The following is a 20,850-nucleotide window of genomic DNA, read 5'->3' as shown; positions in this document are numbered from 1 at the left end:
AGTCCTATGGACATCGCCCCAGAAATCGATTCCCATACCGCTGTCCGTGTTGTGGTCATTGCCTGAGAGATCAATGACAAGAAATAGTTGGTCGCGCTAATCCTTCAGGGTAGTTTCCATTGCCCTGTGTTTAATTACCAGAACGATGCGTGTTATCAAACTGTCTTAGGGCTAGTGCACTGTCTTGTGTGGGCAGATCTTGCTACTTTTGTTTGATAGTGAATCATGCAATGAATCATGCGAACCCTCTCCGAGTTATGGAAACAGATGTATCCTCACCAGCTTTTGATGTAAACATGGCATGCTTAGATGTAAGTTTGAACTGTTTATCATATCATCAGGGCTTGTTTGATGATTCTTGGTGTTAGTAGGCTAGCTACTGTGCGAGCTATAGTACTTGCAAAACACTCACCGAAGAGAAACGTTGGGGCTGATGAGCTCGTGGTACGCTTATATTTATCCCTCGTCGATCGACCAATAGCCCTAGCTCCTAAAATTGTAGGCTTGGCGATCGATCAGACAATAGTCGACATACATTCAGGCCTCATTTGGTTCATAGGGTAGGAAAATCGTAGCAAAAGTACAGAGAACGTGCAACACAAAATCATAGCAGTGCAGAGACGTACTCCCTCCGTTCCAAAATAGATGACCTAGGCGGGCTAGTTTGGCCTAGTGGGTTTCAGTGATATGACATGATACAGTGTCGTCCAGTCTTCGCGTGTGGTAGCAGAATTGCGGGTACAGTAAGTTTTCTTGAAGAAGCGGAATTCAACAAATTCATGATGGTTCCTTTGTCCGAACAACTTACAGTGGGGAAGGTTGGGCCTGCGATACGAGCGGGGTAGACAGGATAATTTTGTGCATGGCAGGTGGACCAGGATGGTCGACGTCCCACATGTCGGCGAATGAAAGTATTCTTTCCGATATAGAGGACGAGCAACGAGTATTCATTGTTTATTTTTGATGAAAGCTATTGTCTCCACTGTTACGACGGAGGAGTGTGAAACACGGCAGCCCAGTGAACTTGGCATGTGCACCACTCCCTCCTTCCTCATGTAATGCCCAGGTTACAGCTTTTTCTCACTTTCTCTCTATCTATTTCCTCTCAAATATTTTTTACCTTTCTTTTTTTAAGACACAATTGTTTTTATGCCTTTTTTTAGAATTATTTTTTTATACCTAGGAGCACGTGTAGAGACGGGCTCTTGCAGAGCCCACTCCTTGACTTTGTCAATGCCTCTCTCTCCTCCACATAAGGAGTACTACTTGTTATGCATGCATGCGGCGGGCAACTGGCGTCTTGAGGGGCCAGGGCGGTGAGAGCGGGCTCCGGAAGCAGTCCGGACTCCAGCATGGCCCACCTCACGTTATCACCATATATTTCTTGGAGTCCGTGCGCGGCGGGCGGGCGATCTCTTCTCCCTCCCCCGTTTCTCTCTTCTCAGCTGACGCCCGCCGAGCGATTAGATTTTGGCTATCGACGGTTTATTCAATTACGGTCCCACATGTCAGTGAAATTGCAAGACAACGCGTGTCCCCTCTGGTGAGCGGCGTGCGAGCTGGACTGTCGGGGTTGCGATGCATACGAGTCATACGTGTGCCGCCTTTTCCTTTAGAACTTGCCAAGCGTAACATTTTCGCACAATCGATCGATAGAAATCCAGAACAAAATGACGAGGGCGGTGCTTTCCCGCTCGCTAGGCGGGCTAGTTCGAGTGATATGACGTGCTACAGTGTCGTCCACTTGCTCCAATTTTATGTAAGCAAGAGTTTACACTCTTACGCGCGAGGAGTGCGAAACATCACGGATCTGATTTTGATCGAGGGATAACTGTTCCCTGCCAAATAATGAAGGATTGTTAGCGATTATAGCATGATAGTTAGGGCATCTCCAGCACTGGCCCACAAATTTACACCGGCATCTGTCCGAGGACACTGATGGATGCCATCCGATGCTGCCCGCATACCTTTCGACAACTATATGAACTAACCGAACGAAATTCGTGCAAACAAAGCAAATGTCAAATTAACCGGATGAAATTCATTACATTTCGAAAACTTTTCCTACAAACTGGACGAAATTCATTATATATTCGTACAAACCGTACTAAAACCTACTGTAAACCTAATCTAAACGATCGCCGGCTGTAACACCCCAGTTGTAAAACTTCCATAATTGGAGATGTACCCAGCCTTGTCATGTTCAATACTAAGTGTTTTTCCTCCTTGTGGTTTTCATTTTGGGTTTGCCTTGTTTCCTTTCTTGCCTTGTCTTGTCTTTACTTGCCATCTTGTTGCATCTTTGGCCTCATCTTAGTGTTGCATTTGTGCTTCTTGTCATGATGCATTTCATCATCCCCTTCATGTGCATTGTGTGTTTCATGCATGTTATATTGTTGCTTGACCCATGTGTGATCCGTACATGACCGCCTCTATGCATCATCACCTCTCCTCCTTTTTCTTCCTTCTTCCTTTTTGGAAGTGTCGTCTTGCCCTCCTCCATAAATGTTCATCTTCTCCATATAAATCTTGCTACATGTCTAGAAACCCCCTGCGAAATTTTCACCTCTTTTAGAATTGTTTTGGTTGGGTTCAAAAATGCATCAAGTTTGAATTTTATTCAAACTTGCTTTATTTTTCTACCTCTAAAATTGTCCATACCAATTTATTTAAATAGAGCATATTTCCAGGAGCTCGGGGATATTTTTTGTTTCTGCCAAATACATCTCCTACCTCCCTGACCTTTTCCTTTCTTCAGCTGTGATTTTTAAATGTTTAGAATTTTAGAGGAGAAGGAGAGGACCTTCCCAGCACAGCCACTTGGGCCTTTTCTCACACCCGGCCCAGCCATCCACCCTCACCGCAGCCCAGTCAGCCCACGCGTACAGGAGCTTCGTCCTCCTGTACGGCAGGCCATCCAGAGCAGCCACGTCGGCACGCCAGATGATTTGACGGCCGGAGCTCGTCCCTAGACCCTATAAAAGACGTCCCCGGTGCCCTAGGGTCTCCCCTCGACCGATCCCCCTCCTCTTCTTCCCTCTCCGCCGCCTAGGTTAGCCCCACGCGCCTCGCTGTCGCCCTGCCCACCATGACCCGAGCGAGCAAGAGCTCAAGCTCGGGGTAGCCGTCCACGTCACGCCTCCGACCCACCTGTTGCCGTCGAGAGGACCGTCAAGTACCTCTCTGCCCTCTTCTGCACGCACGCACCTCTACAGCCCTGGATCGACTACCACAACGACATCTTCTCCCTCTGCTTCGCGGACAGCAGCCCCACCAAGTTCAGCGCTCCCTTGCGTCATCTCCGGCTCGTCTCCGTCGACCCCATCGTGTCCTAGGGTGAGCTGAGTAACGCACCAACCTCTCCCTTTTCTTTCCATGGCATATAGGACCCTGTGAGGCCCGATCAATCCGTGTCTTTGCTGTGCTCACGGTGCTCCGGTGAGGTCTGCAGTTTTGTTGTGTGTACTTGATACAGCGCGCTCGCGCGTCCCCGTGCTCTGGTTCCCACCTGGCTGCGTTCTCCTCGCCACGCTTGCCCGTGTGCACGCTCGCCTCGCCTCGCCTCGCCAGCTTCAGAGGTCGCTCGCTCGGCCTCTGCACCGACGGTACCAAGCCAAGCTCGCCATGAGCTCGTGCTCGAGTTGAACCCAACGCGTGCATTCTTGCAGCAGCTCCGCATGCACGCGCTAAACCCCCCTCCGTGTCCGCACCCCCGCCGGCACACCACCTCGCCGGATACGGCCGCCTCGCTTGCCGGCATCGTCGTCGTTTTCTTTTCTGTGCGCGTAGAGGAGACTAGCCAGACCTGGTCCTAGTACATAAGGAGTCCGGTCTTCTTTATGCCAACTATGAGCGCTTGGCCCAGTGGCAAAGACCCCGCTCTAACTCCAGGGAGACCTGGGTTCGATCCTCCCCTGGTGCGGTTCAGACCCCCCTTTTTTTGCATTATGCGTGAGTATGACAGCAAGGCCCCACCTGCCATACTAACACTCCTCAGGGCACCACATGTCATCCTCACCCCCTCCTCTTATTTCTTTTATTTTTTTCTTTATTCCAGCGATTTCCATTTCGGGAAAGATACCTTATTCCAGTTTAGTCAAGTCCATTTCTGGACATTTCCAAATAAGGAAAATGCCATCTCTGTCAGCTACCTTTTTAGGCAGTGTTTGACTTATTGCATTTGTGGTGATTTTTTTACAGCAACCCCAACATATTATATATGTTTTTGGGGTAGAAAAATCCCACCAACCCAGTGGTGGCATTAGTTTATGCATTTGAGCAAGTTCATAAGCACGTCATTTTACATCATGATGTTGTTTTGACATTTTTGTGTGATTTTTTTCAAACATGCTATGAGGTGGTTTGGCACATGGTTAGCTTCATTTTCATGTATACTTCATGCTAGAACTTGTCCCATGCCATGACATGCCTTGTAGTGAGTTAATCAAGCTTGTAAAGATGCCGTGTTGAATCTGTTTTTGTCATGTCCTGGAATTTCACTAAGTCTGAAATTTGTTTATATTTTTGCATTATGCGTGAGTATGACAGCAAGGCCCCACCCGCCATACTAACACTCCTCAGGGCACCGCATGTCATCCTCACCCCCTCCTCTTATTTCTTTTATTTTTTTCTTTATTCTAGCGATTTCCATTTCGGGAAAGATACCTTATTCCAGTTCAGGCAAGTCCATTTCTGGACATTTCCAAATAAGGAAAATGCCATCTCTGTCAGCTACCTTTTTAGGCAGTGTTTGACTTATTGCATTTGTGGTGATTTTTCTACAGCAACCCCAACATATTATATATGTTTTTGGGGTAGAAAAATCCCACCAACCCAGCGGTGGCATTAGTTTATGCATTTGAGCAAGTTCATAAGCATGTCACTTTACATCATGATGTTGTTTTGGCATTTTTGTGTGATTTTTTTCAAACATGCTATGAGGTGGTTTGGCACATGGTTAGCTTCATTTTCATGTATACTTCATGCTAGAACTTGTCCCATGCCATGACATGTCTTGTAGTGAGTTAATCAAGCTTGTAAAGATGCCATGTTGAATCTGTTTTTGTCATGTCCTGGAATTTTACTAAGTCTGAGATCTGTTTATGTTTTTGCATTATGCGTGAGTATGACAGCAAGGCCCCACCTGCCATACTAACACTCCTCAGGGCACCACATGTCATCCTCACCCCCTCCTCTTATTTCTTTTATTTTTTTCTTTATTCCAGCGATTTCCATTTCGGGAAAGATACCTTATTCCAGTTCAGGCAAGTCCATTTCTGGACATTTCCAAATAAGGAAAATGCCATTTTTGTCAGCTACCTTTTTAGGCAGTGTTTGACTTATTGCATTTGTGGTGATTTTTCTACAGCAACCCCAACATATTATATATGTTTTGGGGTAGAAAAATCCCACCAACCCAGCGGTGGCATTAGTTTATGCATTTGAGCAAGTTCATAAGCATGTCATTTTACATCATGATGTTGTTTGGGCATTTTTGTGTGATTTTTTTCAAACATGCTATGAGGTGGTTTGGCACATGGTTAGCTTCATTTTCATGTATACTTCATGCTAGAACTTGTCCCATGCCATGACATGCCTTGTAGTGAGTTAATCAAGCTTGTAAAGATGCCATGTTGAATCTGTTTTTGTCATGTCCTGGAATTTCACTAAGTTTGAGATCTGTTTATGTTTTTGCCATGTTTACATGCTTGCAATTGTATTTTCTAATCCCTTTTGGCTCAAGGTCAATAAGGGACTTTTGTTAAGCTCTCTGAGTAGCTCCATGCTATGCTTTGCTTTACCATGTTAAGTTCCTGTAACATATGGTTTTCTTACTTCAAAGTGTGCTACCTGATCTGAAATTCCAGACAAGTGTTAATTTCACTAAGTCTGAAACCTATTTATCAATTGCACTTTTGCCATGCTTGTTTGAACCTGTTAATGGATGAATTGGCCGTAGCTTAGTGTTCATCTTTTGTTAAGCATCATGAATGGATCCCTGCCATGTATTTTGTTGCCATATTTGAGTGCTGTAGCATAATTATCTGGTTGCATCTAGATGGCTACTTGCTGTTTATCGCAGACCGGTGCCATATTTGTTTCGCTTGCCATTTCTAAACCGTGCATCCGATTCCGGCGATCTTTATATCGATTTCAATCGAAATCACCTCATCTTTCCAGTGGCACTCTTGGACTTCCAAGTTGAGGCCAGGTTCTGATGTGGACATAGCTATCATAGAAACGTCTACAAATATTACATCACAAATTATTAACCAGGTACTTTCATTTCTTTGGACATATTATTTAACTCGCAGAAATATGATATTACACTCATGTTGTGATTTACTTGTACTCAGGAATAAAAGAATAAAAGAAGCAAGAGACTACTATGCCTTAAAACCAGATGGAGCAATCCATGCATGCATGCGCTCCATCATCCTTGCATGCATGCCCGCCGAACCATCCATTACACCCCATCCATCATCGATGTCACGTGGAGTGCACAGGAAACAAAGGCCTTTTGATTTGAATCCGTTGATCAGTATCAGCGACTTGGGCCATGTATTGTGGGCTGCGCCAAGTCTCCTCACGTCAGGGCCTGCAGCTTCGGCCTTTGTACTGTCCAACTCGTGCACAACTTCCTTCGATCAGCAGACCGGCTGGAACACATCTACGTACTCGTTTGCGTTTGTACCTCTTTAATAAATAGCTAGTCTAGGTTAGGGTTTAGACTTGGGTTTTGTTTAGAGAAGTTTAGCTATTGCTACTTTTATTTGTCTTCGCTCGTAGAGGCTAGTGCGACCGTCAAGACATCCTATCGGAACCCCATCTTGTGAGATTAATCCCATCTAGCATATTCGCAATTTTGAGATTGCTTGGCTATTATTTTCTTGCATGTTCTTTGATTTGCTTGCAGGAAAAATCCTTCGTGGATAGGTCGATCGCGTCGTTGGCTCGGTCAATAATGCCGTGGAGTTGGTTCAGCGATTGCTGTGGATATCAGTCATGTACGGTTCTTCCTGTACGGTTGGTAGCCGGATCGTGAGGGTCAAGTCCCACCCAAAATCGTAGTTATCCTCTCTCATCGAAAGATCGGGTCCCAGTGCACATCAAGTGGTATCAGTTTTCAGGTTCATCGGTGAGAGATTTACAGTTTTCTTAGATTAGATTGATTTTAGTCCTACAACCCACAAAAAGCCAAAAAAATTAGATTAGTTCATCCACTGCACCTACCTTTTTAGCCTCTAGCAATTTTTGCATCTAGTATTTGTGTAGTTGAATTTTTGGTTGCATTCATCTAATACTAGTGCTGGTCTAGATTAGCCCGAGAGCAAATTATACTAGATTGACTTTGTTTTTGTCCACCATATTTTTTGCCACACCAATCCATCCGCCGCGCACCGTCTACCTGATCTGCTAAGTTTACGTGTTTGTCGCACACGCGCCAACTGCACCTGTACACCACGTCCCATCCGCCTTAAAAATTGCTCCGCTGTTGCCGCGCGCACGTCCCAGATTCCGGCCACTAGCCAAGGAACACCCCGAGAAGTTTTTCTGTTCATATCTTTTATGCCTGCGCGTCACCCTAGACTTCTGCCAACAACTCGTTTTTCATCACACATCAGTCTATCCATCTGCCATCGTGTGTATGCCTCAGCAAATTACGCCGACCCCACACGCCCACCTGTGCGCAGCTGCTCCCTATGCTCCTTGGCGCCGCTTAACTGCTGTGTGCTTTGTGCATCGCTAGCCAGTACTACTGTTAAACGTTTGGAGTTGCCTACCTACGCATCTGACACTTCATTAATCTCCTATATCTCCAGTAGTACAATCAGGTCGCTTCTAGTAGCACACTCTGGTTTAATCCTGTTATCCTCTTGTTACGTGTGTATACTTGTTGGTAACCGGCCTGGTCAAAGGAAAAAAAAAGAGAAGAAAGAGCAAAAAAAGAAGAAGGAAAGAGCAAGAAAAGAAAGAGAAAAAAAATTGGAAAAAAATAGAGAAGAAAAAGTAAGACAAAAAAGTTCAGGCCGGTTAGCATCTTTTGGAATATCTTTTATTGTCCAGAAACTTTACTTTGTTCGTATACGTGATATCTGCTGGACATTTTTCTGCTCTAGGTTTTCATACACTGCCATTTATACCTCACTTATATCTAGCTATTTAGAGCTGTCATATTTTCACCGGCTTCCACTCATTTGATTTAGTATCTGGGATTAGATTATTTTATCTCTTACTAGTCGACTGCCAGCACTAGTTAGAAGTTTGAGCAATTATTCAACTTGCATTGCTTTTTGCTAAATTGTGCCACTGATATTGTGAGTTGAGAAACCTTTGCCAAGCTACACTTTTTCTACCAATAAGTACAGGTTCCGGCTCTACTGATTCCTGGTTATCGCTCCATCCAATCTTCATCGGTAGTTTGAAGCCAACACCAACGCGCCGATCACCACCTGTTGCATTGGTAAGAACAAGTAAGAATTTGATACTAAGTTTGAGTGTGAGCGAATTTTGTCCACCACATCCTGTTAGTTGATAAGGATTATACATTGTGTTTTTTTCCTCTTTCGCTAACAATGGCACAGGATCAACCAACACTTGAGGGCCTCACCGCGGATGTGAAAGTCACCAGCGAGCGTCTCGCCCAACTTGAGGGTGCTCAGATTGCGGCCGAAGAGAGGCTCAAGGCCATAGAGGATGCACAGGGTGTTGCGAACACACAGCTAAAGGACATCTTGTCACGTCTTGATGAGTTGCGGACTGCAGCCCCTATCAACAACAACGCGGATCCTCACAACTCCACGGGTGGCACCGCTACTTCGCGAGCTCGGCGTGTGCCCATGGGGCATCCACAACACCCAGCTACTGCCACTGATGCCGCCACCATAAACCAACACCAACAAATTCCTCCCCGCGTCGAGCAACATGGGGACAACTATGAGGATTATTCTAGTGACACAGAAGACGACCAAATGGTCAACCACCATAATGATCGTGCTCATCGACAACTACGTTTGAACCGTCAAGGTATGGCACGAGGTCCACACTGGTATGATGTTCGAGATTATGACCACTCTAGTGCTAAAATTATATTTACTATGCCTGCTTTCAATGGTAAATATAATCCAGATGTCTATCTTGATTGGGAACTTTCTGTTGAACAAAAATTTGCCTGTCATGATATTCCTGAAAACCAACAAGTTAGGGCAGCCACTAGTGAATTTACAAACTTTGCTTCCATGTGGTGGAGTGAATATTGTCATATTAATGCAAATAATATACCTACTACTTGGGATGCTTTAAAACGAGTTATGCGACAGCGTTATGTTCCTTCATATTATGCTCATGATAAACTAAATGAATTGCAACGTTTAAAACAAGGTAGCAGCTCTGTAGAGGATTATTATCAAGAATTGCAAACTGGCTTAGTGCGATGTGGATTAGTTGAAACCGACGATGCTATGATGGCTAGATTTTTAGGTGGTTTGAATCGTGATATTCAGGATATATTGGACTATAAGGAGTACAATTCTATTACTCGTTTGTTTCATTTTGCTTGTAAAGCTGAAAGGGAAGTACAGGGACGACACAACAAGGGATGAGGTAACTTTTTTGCAGGTCGTCACTCATCATGGACACACTCTCCAACTATCCCACCCACTACCGAGGCAACACCACACAACTCGAACAATGGTGCATTCCCAACAAGTTCAAAATTAGCTCCACAATCCTCTGCGGCTTCGAAAGCAATATCTCTAGCACCCACCACCTCGTCTGGATGCACAAGAGACATGAAGTGTCATATATGCAAAGGTGGCGGGCACTTGATGAAGGACTGTCCAAATAAAAGAACATTCATTGTGCGGGAAGATGGTGAGTACTCCTCTACTAGTGATTTGGATGAAGATACACGTGCTATGCTTGCCACTAATAATGCAGGTGACACCAAGGAGCATGACACAGAGGAGATACATATTAATGCTGAGATGGCAGATCAATACCCAAGCCTTGTAACCATGCGAGTACTTCGTGCCCAGGTGGGGCATACTGAGATGCCTCAACGTCATAATCTTTTTCAAACTAAGTTTGTTGTCAAAGGGCATTCTGTTCGTGTGATCATTGATGGTGGAAGCTGCAATAATTTGGCGAGTATAGAGATGGTCGAGAAACTTTGCCTCACCACTACGAGACACCCCCATCCATATTACATCCAATGGTTCAACGACTGTGGTAAGTTGAAGGTAACACGTCGTGTGCGAGTACAATTTACACTTGGTTCATATCGTGATTACATTGACTATGATGTTGTACCTATGCAAGCTTGTTCTTTATTGTTAGGTCGAACTTGGCAATATGATAATAGTGTTACTCATCATGGCAGAACAAATTCGTATACTCTTGTGTTTGAAGGAAAAACCATCAACTTGCTTCCTATGACCCCTGATGAAATAGTAAATGATGGAAAAGCTAAATCAACGGATCATACTATGCACACTATGCTTGCTGTCAATTCTGAAATGTTTTCGTTGAGTGTTTCAACTTATAATCTGGACATACCGGGTGGTCAGAAAGTTCATTTGCGTCCCCATAATTTATATATAGACTCGACATGGGATACAATTTATGATGATGTTATGCTCCGCCATGAGAAAATTTATCACGATTTTTAGAATGGTGATATCACAAATTTATCACAGCCTCATGAGCTAACGCCTTTCGAATGGCCTATGTATGTTGCATCTATTTTTGCTTTGCTCTATGATGTGTTTGACATAGGTGAAAGCCGAGGACAGCTTTGTTTTCAAGGAAGGGAGGATGATGTGGACATAGTTATCATAGAAACGTCTACAAATATTACATCACAAATTATTAACCAGGTACTTTCGTTTCTTTGGACATATTGTTTAACTTGCAGAAATATGATATTACACTCATGTTGCGATTTACTTGCACTCAGGAATAAAAGAATAAAAGAAGCAAGAGACTACTATGCCTTAAAACCAGATGGAGCAATCCATGCATGCATGCACTCCATCATCCTTGCATGCATGCCCGCCGAACCATCCATTACACCCCATCCATCATCGATGTCACATGGAGTGCAGAGGAAACAAAGGCCTTTTGATTTGAATCCGTTGATCAGTATCATCGACGTGGGCCATGTATTGTGGGCTGCGCCAATTCTCCTCACGTCAGGGCCTACAGCTTCGGCCTTTGTACTGTCCAACTCATGCACAACTTCCTTCGATCAGCAGACCGGCTGGAACACATCTACGTACTCATTTGCGTCTGTACATCTTTAATAAATAGCTAGTCTAGGCTAGGGTTTAGACTCGGGTTTTGTTTAGAGAAGTTTAGCTATTGGTACTTTTATTTGTCTTCGCTCGTAGCGGCTAGTGCGACCGTCAAGACATCCTATCGGAACCCCATCTTGTGAGATTAATGCCATCTAGCATATTCGCAATTTTGAGATTGCTTGGCTATTATTTTCTTGCATGTTCTTCGCTTTGCTTGCAGGAAAAATCCTTCGTGGATAGGTCGATCGCGCCGTTGGCTCGGTCGATAACGCCGTGGAGTTGGTTCAGCGATTGCCGTGGATATCAGTCGTGTACGGTTCTTCCTGTACGGTTGGTAGCCGGATCGTGAGGGTCAAGTCCCACCCAAAATCGTAGTTATCCTCTCTCATCGAAAGATCGGGTCCCAGTGCACATCAGGTTCATTCATTCCTTGTCAATTCTTGCATATGCATCACATATCGCATCCCGCATAGCATACCATGTTGCATCATGTTGTTTGAGCTTTGCACGTGGTTGATTGTGTTCCGTTTGCTTGTTTGTCTTGTTTGGGTAGAGCCGGGAGACGAGTTCGCTAACAAGGAGCCCGTTGAGTTTGCTTTCGAGGATCCAGTCAACCCTGACAACTTTGCAGGCAAGATGATCATACCCTCGAAATCACTTCTATCTTTGCTTTGCTAGTTGCTTGCTCTTTTGCTATGCCTATGCTGCGATGCCTACCACTTGCTTATCATGCCTCCCAAATTGCCATGTCAAACCTCTAACGCACCATGTCCTAGCAAACCGTTGATTGGCTATGTTACCGCTTTGCTCAGCCCCTCTTATAACATTGCTAGTTGCAGGTGAAGTTTGGAGATCATTCCTTGTTGGAACATTACTTTCTTGTTGGGATATCATTATATTATCTTGTTATCTTAATGCATCTATATACTTGGTAAAGGGTGGAAGGCTCGGCCTCTTGCCTAGTGTTTTGTTCCACTCTTGCCGCCCTAGTTTCCGTCATATCGGTGTTATGTTCCCGGATTTTGCGTTCCTTACGCGGTTGGGTGATAATGGGAACCCCTTGACAGTTCGCCTTGAATAAAGCTCCTCCGGCAATGCCCAACCTTGGTTTTACCATTTGCCACCTAGCCTCTTTTCCCCTTGGGTTTCCGAAGCCCAAGGGTCATCTTATTTAAACCCGGAAACCCAAGGGTCATCTTATTTAAACCCCCCTGGGCCAGTGCTCCTCTGAGTGTTGGTCTGAACCGGGCAGCCTACGGGGCCACCTCGGGGAAACTCGAGGTTTGGTTTTACTCGTAGCTTGACCTATCTGAGTGTGCCCTGAGAACGAGATATGTGCAGCTCCTATCGGGATTTGTCGGCACATTCGGGCGGTGTTGCTGGATTTGTTTTAACCTGTCGAAGTGTCTTGTAGAACCGGGATACCGAGTCTGATCGGAATGTCTCAGGAGTAGGTATATCCTTCGTTGATCGTGAGAGCTTGTCATGGGCTAAGTTGGGACTCCCCTGCAGGGATTTGAACTTTTGAAAGTCGTGCCCGCGGTTATGGGCAGATGGGAATTTGTTAATATCCGGTTGTAGATAACTTGAACCTTAACTTAATTAAAATGAATCAATTGTGTGCGTTACCGTGATGGTCTCTTCTCGGCGGAGTCCAGGAAGTGAACACGGTGTTGGAGTAATGATTGCCGTAGGTTATTCTCTAGTTCTTCATTCGTGCTTTGCCTTCTCTTCTCGCTCTCATTTGCGAACAGGTTAGCCACCATATATGCTAGTCGCTTGCTGCAGCTCCACATATTACCTTGCCTTACCTATAAGCTTAAATAGTCTTGATCGCGAGGGTGCGAGATTGCTGAGTCCCTGTGGCTCACAGATTACTTCCAAACCAGATGCAGGGCCTGATGACTCCGTTCCAGATGATGCGCTTGAGCTCAAGTGGGAGTTCGATGAGGACTCACGCCGTTACTATGTGTCTTTCCCTGATGATCAGTAGTGGTGCCCAGTTGGGGCGATTGGGACCATGTCGCTTGTTGGGGTTGATCTTTTATTTTGGCACCGTAGTCGGGCCATGAGTGATTGGATTATGTAATGCTATTTATGTACTTTGTTTGACGTGGCGAGTGTAAGCCAACTATGTACCTTCCCTTTTATTATCTATATTACATGGGATGTTGTGAAGATTGCCTTACTTGCGACATTGCTTTCAATGTGGTTATGCCTCTAAGTCGTGCTTCGACACGTAGGAGATATAGCCGCATCGAGGGCGTTACAAGTTGGTAATCAGAGCCTTCCCCGAACTTAGGAGCCCCCACTGCTTGATCGTTTTTAGCAGCCGTTGTTGAGTCTAGAAAAATGTTTTGAGTCATTTAGGAATTATATATCAGAGAGTTTAGGAATTCTTTTTACTCCCCAGTCCCTTCATCGCTCTGGTAAGGCATCCTGACGTAGAGCTTTGACTCTTCTCTTCTCAAATTTCACTAAAAAAAATTTAGGATCACGCGGGTATCTTGGAATCGTTCCGATGGTTTTGTGACGAGAACACTGTTCTTGGTGCCTCCTGTCATTTAGGGGTTGTGGCAGTGTCCCGGGGAGTTGAGCTCCGAGGTGTTGTCGTCACAATTTTATCGTTGCAGTTCTGGAATACCTGAGTTTAGTTTGCCGACATCGAAAATCTCTTTTATGCAGTTGTTGGTGAGATAACCTCGATGCCACCCAGTACTGGGGCGGGAGTTCGGGAGTATTGCCATAACTTGTATAAGATGCTTTTCGAAGGTTGAGGTAGATGGTTTCCGAAGTTTTTCTCGGTTATGTGTTGAAGGATGGATACAACTGGATGTAGGATTTGCTAGATTTGGGTGAGATATTATGCTTCCCCTGTATCCCCAACACCTGATTGCATAACCGGAAAGGTTCGGGAGTTTCATAGGTGGGAATTCTTGTAGCTCTAGTTCTTCTTCCACGGATATTTGGTTTGAGATTAGGTGATCTTTACCGAGTATTCGTTCTTGTTCTGTACCTTGTTGATTTATTTCTCTACCTAAATTCTAAGTGGCTTCTCAATTTATGGATATGTGACCATTTCAAGTGGAATGCATTCGTTCTTATGTTCGGATGTGAAGACTATATGTCGCAATTTCAACCCGCTTGATTTAGCTTCAATTTTATCTGTCAATGTGCTAACGGATGTCACCCTCTTCAGGATGGCTCCCGCTAAGGGTAACAATCAGAATCAGAATCAGGATCCGCCACCACCTCATCCTCCTCCGGAGGCATGGCAAGCTATGATGGCCGCTACCAATGCAAACATGCAGTTGATCATGCAAATTCTTCAAGAACACAATCAAGCGAACCAAGGCAACCAGGGCAACAATAAGAATCACTTTGCTACACTCAACCAGTTCCTTGCTAACCAGCCAAAGACCTTCAGCAATTGTGTTGAGGCAACTGATGCTGATGATTGGCTTGTGGACCTATGCAAGCATTTCGAGTGCAGTAACGTCAGGCCTGAGGACTTTGTCAAGTTCGCTTCCTTCCAACTCAAAGACCAAGCTGCAGAATGGTTCCAGTAGTACAAAGATTCCAGAGGAGTCCGTGTGATTACCTGGGATGAATTCCGTCAAGACTTCAAAGCTCATCATATTCCTCAGAGCATGGTTGAAAGCAAGCGTGAGGAATTCCGCAACCTGAAGCAAGGCTCTTTGTCTGTCTATAACTACAACAAGTTGTTTCAGAAGCTCGCCCGCTTTGCTAAGCAGGACGTCCCTGATGAGAAGAGCATGATATACCAGTTCAGGGGTGGTCTCAGAGAAGAAATCCAGCTAGCTCTTGTTCTCTTTGAGCCCTTGAGGTACGATGAGTTCTACAACATGGCATTGAAGCAAGAGGCTGCCCAACTGAAGTGTGATGCCTCCAAGAAGCGAGTCAGAGATGCTACTCCTTCTTCCTCTACTCAAGTGGCCAGGCAGCAGAAGTATTGGCTTCCTTCTCCTCCGTTCCGTCAGCCGTATCAGCAGAAGAGCAAAGGTGGCAGTGGATCTTCCCACCCACCCAACCCTGGCTTTCAGAATAAGGCTTCGTCTCAAGCTCCAAGATCGAGTGCTCCGTATCACCGTCCGCTTTCAGAGGTCACGTGCAACAAGTGCCAACAGAAGGGTCACTATGCCAACAAGTGCTTCAATCAGAGGCGTCTCCCTCCTCCTCCTCCTATGAGAACGGCAAGTATAGCTGTGGTCAAGCATAACCCCAAGTACGCCAAGGTCAACATGGTGAATGCAGCTCAGGCAGAGGACTCGTCAGATGTCATCATGGGTAACCTTCCTGTTAACGATATTCCTGCAAGAGTTCTTTTTGACACTGGTGCATCGCATTGTTTCATGTCAAAGCCATTTTTTACCAAGCATGAATTTGTTTCTTCTCATTTGTGCAAACAAATGGATATCGTTTCTCCTGGCAAACACTTGAGTGCAAGTCTGGAGGTTCCAGATGTTACTATCACCTTGGGCGACTACAAGTTCCTTTCTTCCCCAATGGTCCTTGGTAACTCGGATATTAATCTTATTCTCGGAATGGATTGGCTTTCTAAGCACAAGGCTCAGCTTGATTGTGCAGCCAGGCAGATTCAATTGACTCATTCGTCTGAGGATGTAATTGTCTTTGCCGCTCGTGACGATACCATCCGTCTGTTTTCTCTCAATGAGAAGGGTGAACTGGATGCCATCTCGCAAATTCCAGTCGTTTGCGAATATCAAGACGTCTTTCTAGAAGAGCTTCCAGGAATGCCTCCACACCGGCCAGTTGAATTCGTCATCGATCTTGAGCCTGGCACGGAACCGGTTTGCAAGCATCCTTACAAGCTTGGACCTGAAGAGTTGAAGGAGCTGAAGAAGCAACTCGATATTCAAGAGCAAATGGGTCTCATCCGACCTAGTTCCTCTCCGTGGGGTTGTGGTGTACTCTTTGTGAAGAAGAAGGATGGAACGGACCGACTTTGTGTTGACTATCGTCCATTGAACAAGAAGACTATCAAGAACAAGTACCCACTTCCCAACATCAACGAGCTGTTCGAACAACTCAAAGGTGCCCAAGTATTCTCCAAGCTTGATCTCCGTATGGGTTATCACCAGATTCGAATCCGTGAGCAAGATATTCCCAAGACGGCTTTCAGAACAAGCTATGGTTCATACGAATACACTGTCATGTATTTTGGCCTTGTCACGCTCCTCCGACTTTCTCTCGCATGATGAACTTCATCTTCAACGCCTACACAAATGATTTCATTTTGGTCTATCTCAACGACATTCTGGTCTTTTCGAAGAACAAGGAAGATCACGCCAAGCACTTGCGTTTGGTGCTCGATAAGCTCAGGGAACATCAGTTCTACGCCAAGTTCTCAAAGTGTGAGTTTTGGCTCGATGAGGTTCTTTATCTTGGGCATATCATCTTTGCCAAGGGCATTGCGGTGAATCCTGAGAAGGTGTCTGCAATTGTGAATTGGGAACCACCTCAGAACGTGAAGCAACTCCGTAGCTTCCTCGGTCTCGCAAGCTACTGTCGAAGGTTTGTTGAGAACTTTTCTAAGATCGCGAAGCCTCTTTCAAACCTTCTCCAGAAGCACGTCAAGTATGTTTGGTCTCCGGAATGTGACATCGCTTTCAACACTTTGAAAGAGAAATTGTTCACTGCTCCAGTTCTGACTCCTCCTGATGAATCCAAACCGTTCGAGGTCTTCTGCGATGCCTCTCTTCAAGGTCTTGGTGCAGTGTTGATGCAAGAGAAGAAAGTTGTGGCTTATACCTCTCGCCAGTTGAAGCCCAATGAAAAGAACTACCCCACTCATGACCTCGAGTTGGCGGCAGTTGTGCACGCTCTTTTGACTTGGAGACATCTCTTATTGGGAAGAAAAGTGGACATTTTCACTGACCACAAGAGTCTCAAGTACATCTTCACTCAGCCTAATCTCAACCTCAGGCAGACTCGATGGGTCGAAATGATTCAAGAGTATAATCTGAGTATCGAGTATACTCCAAGCAAGGCCAATGTGATTGCTGACGCTTTGAGCAGGAAGGCTTACTGCAACAGTCTGATTCTCAAGCCTTATCAACCTGAGCTTTGTGAAGCTTTCCGCAAACTTAATATGCAAGTTGTTCCTCAAGGTTTCCTCGCCAACCTTCAAGTCTCTCCTACCTTGGAAGAGCAGATTCGTCAGGCTCAACTTCTTGATGCTATGGTGAAGAAGGTGAAGATTGGGATTACCAAGAGCCAACCCAAGTACAAGTGCTACCGCCTTGATGACAAGGATACTCTCTTCTTCGAGGATTGTATTGTTGTGCCCAAAGGTGATCTTCGTAAAGTGATCATGAACGAGGCTCACAATTCACTCCTTTCCATCCACTCTGGGAGTATGAAGATGTATCAGGACCTCAAGCAGGCTTATTGGTGGACTCAAATGAAGCGCAAGATTGCTCAATTCGTGAATGAATGTGATGTCTGCAGAAGAGTGAAGGCGGAACACCAAAGGCCAGCTGGTCTCCTCCAACCTCTTGCCATTCCATAATGGAAGTTTGACCACATTGAGATGGACTTCGTGACTGGGTTTCCAAAGTCCAAGCGTGGCAATGATGCTATATTCGTTGTCATCGACAAACTCACTAAAGTGGCTCACTTTCTGCCTATCAAAGAGTCTATCACTGCAGCTCAATTGGCGGAGCTGTATACCTCTCGGATTGTCTCTCTGCATGGTATTCCACAGGTGATCTCTTCAAACCGTGGCAACATCTTTACCTCCAAGTTTTGGGAGTCTTTTCAGAAGGCCATGGGCACCAACATCCGCTTCAGCACAACTTTCCATCCTCAAACTAGCGGTCAAGTCGAGCGTGTCAATCAGATTCTTGAGGATATGCTCAGGGCTTGTGTGATCTCCTTCAGTATGAAGTGGGAGGATTGCCTTCCATATGCTGAATTCTCCTACAACAACAGTTTTCAAGCAAGTTCGGGCAAGGCCCCATTCGAAATTCTGTATGGCAGGAAGTGCCGTACTCCACTCAACTGGTCTGAAACCGGTGAGCGTCAACTTCTGGGAAATGACTTAATCACAGAGGCAGAGGAAATGTGTAAAGTCATTTGAGATAACCTCAAAGCAGCGCAATCGCGCCAGAAGAGCTACTATGATAGTAAGCACCGTGATTTGGCTTTCGAGATCGGAGATCATGCTTACCTTCGCGTCTCTCCAATGAAAGGTACTCGTCGCTTCGGTATCAAAGGGAAGCTTGCCCCTAGATACGTGGGTCCTTTCAAGATCGTCAGCAAGAGAGGCGATCTTGCCTATCAACTCGAGCTTCCTTCAAACTTTGCAAATGTGCACGACATGTTCCATGTCTCTCAGCTCCGCAAGTGCTTCAAGACTCCTGACCGCACCGTCAACTTTGAAGACATTGATCTCCAAGAAGATCTCTCTTATCGTGAGCACCCGTTGCTATTCTTGAAGAGACTGAATGCAAGACTCGCAATAAGTCAATCAAATTCCTCAAAGTCAAGTGGTCACACCATTCCGACCATGAAGCCACCTGGGAACGCGAGGATCGCCTCCGTTCCGAGTACCCGGCGTTTTTCCAGTCCTAGATCTCGGGACGAGATCCTCTTGTAGTGGTGGAGTGTTGTAACACCCCAGTTGTAAAACTTCCATAATTGGAGATGTACCCAGCCTTGTCATGTTCAATACTAAGTGTTTTTCCTCCTTGTGGTTTTCATTTTGGGTTTGCCTTGTTTCCTTTCTTGCCTTGTCTTGTCTTTACTTGCCATCTTGTTGCATCATTGGCCTCATCTTAGTGTTGCATTTGTGCTTCTTGTCATGATGCATTTCATCATCCCCTTCATGTGCATTGTGTGTTTCATGCATGTTATATTGTTGCTTGACCCATGTGTGATCCGTACATGACCACCTCTATGCATCATCACCTCTCCTCCTTTTTCTTCCTTCTTCCTTTTTGGAAGTGTCGTCTTGCGCTCCTCCATAAATGTTCATCTTCTCCATATAAATCTTGCTACATGTCCAGAAACCCCCTGCCAAATTTTCACCTCTTTTAGAATTGTTTTGGTTGGGTTCAAAAATGCATCAAGTTTGAATTTTATTCAAACTTGCTTTATTTTTCTACCTCTAAAATTGTCCATACCAATTTATTTAAATAGAGCATATTTCCAGGAGCTCGGGGATATTTTTTGTTTCTGCCAAATACATCTCCTACCTCCCTGACCTTTTCCTTTCTTCAGCTGTGATTTTTAAATGTTTAGAATTTTAGAGGAGAAGGAGAGGACCTTCCCAGCACACCCACTTGGGCCTTTTCTCACACCCGGCCCAGCCATCCACTCTCACCGCAGCCCAGTCAGCCCACGCGTACAGGAGCTTCGTCCTCCTGTACGGCAGGCCATCCAGAGCAGCCACATCGGCACGCCAGATGATTTGACGGCCGGAGCTCATCCCTAGACCCTATAAAAGACGTCCCCGGTGCCCTAGGGTCTCCCCTCGACCGATCCCCCTCCTCTTCTTCCCTCTCCGCCGCCTAGGCTAGCGCCAGGCGCCTCGCCGTCGCCCTGCCCACCATGACCCGAGTGAGCAAGAGCTCAAGCTCGGGGTAGCCGTCCACGTCACGCCTCCGACCCGCCTGTTGCCGTCGAGAGGACCGTCAAGTACCTCTCTGCCCTCTTCTTCACGCACGGACCTCTACTGTAACACCCTCGATGCGACTATAGCTCCCACGTTGTCGAGGCACAACTTAGAGACATAATTGCATTGAAGGCATATGTCGCAAGTGAGGTAATCTTCACACAACCCATGTAATACATAATGGAAAGAGATACATAGTTGGCTTACAATCGCCACTTCACACAATTACATGAATAAAGCATTACATCAACCAAATACAATCATGGCCCGACTACGGAGCCAGAATAAAAGAAGAACCCCAAATGCGACAAAGGTCCCCGATCGACCCCAACTGGGCTCCACTACTGATCAACTAGAACGAAACAACACAAAGAGCAAGATCTTCATCGAGCTCCTCCTGAGCTTGGTTGCGTCATCTGCACGGACTCATCGGCACCTGCAAACTGGTTTTGGAAATATCTGTGAGCCACGGGGACTCAGCAATCTCGCACCCTCGCGATCAAGACTATTTAAGCTTATGGGTAAGGTAAAGGTATGAGGTGGAGCTGCAGCAAGCGACTAGCATATATGGTGGCTAACATACGCAAATGAGATCGAGAAGAGAAGGCAAAGCACGGTCGATAGAAGTATGATCAAGAAATGATCCTGGACTACCTACGTCAAGCATAACTCCAACAACCGTGTTCACTTCCCGGACTCCGCCAGAAGGAGACCATCACGGTTACGCACGCGGTTGATTCATTTTAGTTAAGGTCAACTTCAGGTTTTCTACAACCGGACATTAACAAATTCCCATCTGCCCATAACCACGGGCACGGCTTTCGAAAGTTCAAATCCCTGCAGGGGTGTCCCAACTTAGCCCATCACAAGCTCTCACGGTCAACGAAGGAATAG

At 45.6% G+C, this 20,850-nt stretch overlaps 1 long non-coding RNA gene across 2 annotated transcripts; it reads left to right on the top strand.

The window, feature by feature from the left end:
- Positions 1-3,025: 3,025 nt before the first annotated feature.
- LOC119271470 lies at positions 3,026-6,831 on the top strand. Of its 2 annotated transcripts, none has more exons than XR_005134541.1 (3): positions 3,026-3,336; positions 6,181-6,276; positions 6,357-6,831. It is a non-coding gene; the product is annotated as an uncharacterized LOC119271470 (long non-coding RNA). The 2 variants fall into 2 exon arrangements; XR_005134540.1 differs by having other exon boundaries at positions 3,026-3,345.
- Positions 6,832-20,850: the final 14,019 nt, after the last annotated feature.

Source organism: Triticum dicoccoides, chromosome 3A (assembly GCF_002162155.2).
Source record: "Triticum dicoccoides isolate Atlit2015 ecotype Zavitan chromosome 3A, WEW_v2.0, whole genome shotgun sequence".
Classification (NCBI taxonomy): domain Eukaryota; kingdom Viridiplantae; phylum Streptophyta; class Magnoliopsida; order Poales; family Poaceae; genus Triticum; species Triticum dicoccoides.
The sequence above is the reverse complement of the archived record's forward strand: the minus strand, read 5'-3'. Positions and strand labels throughout refer to the sequence as shown.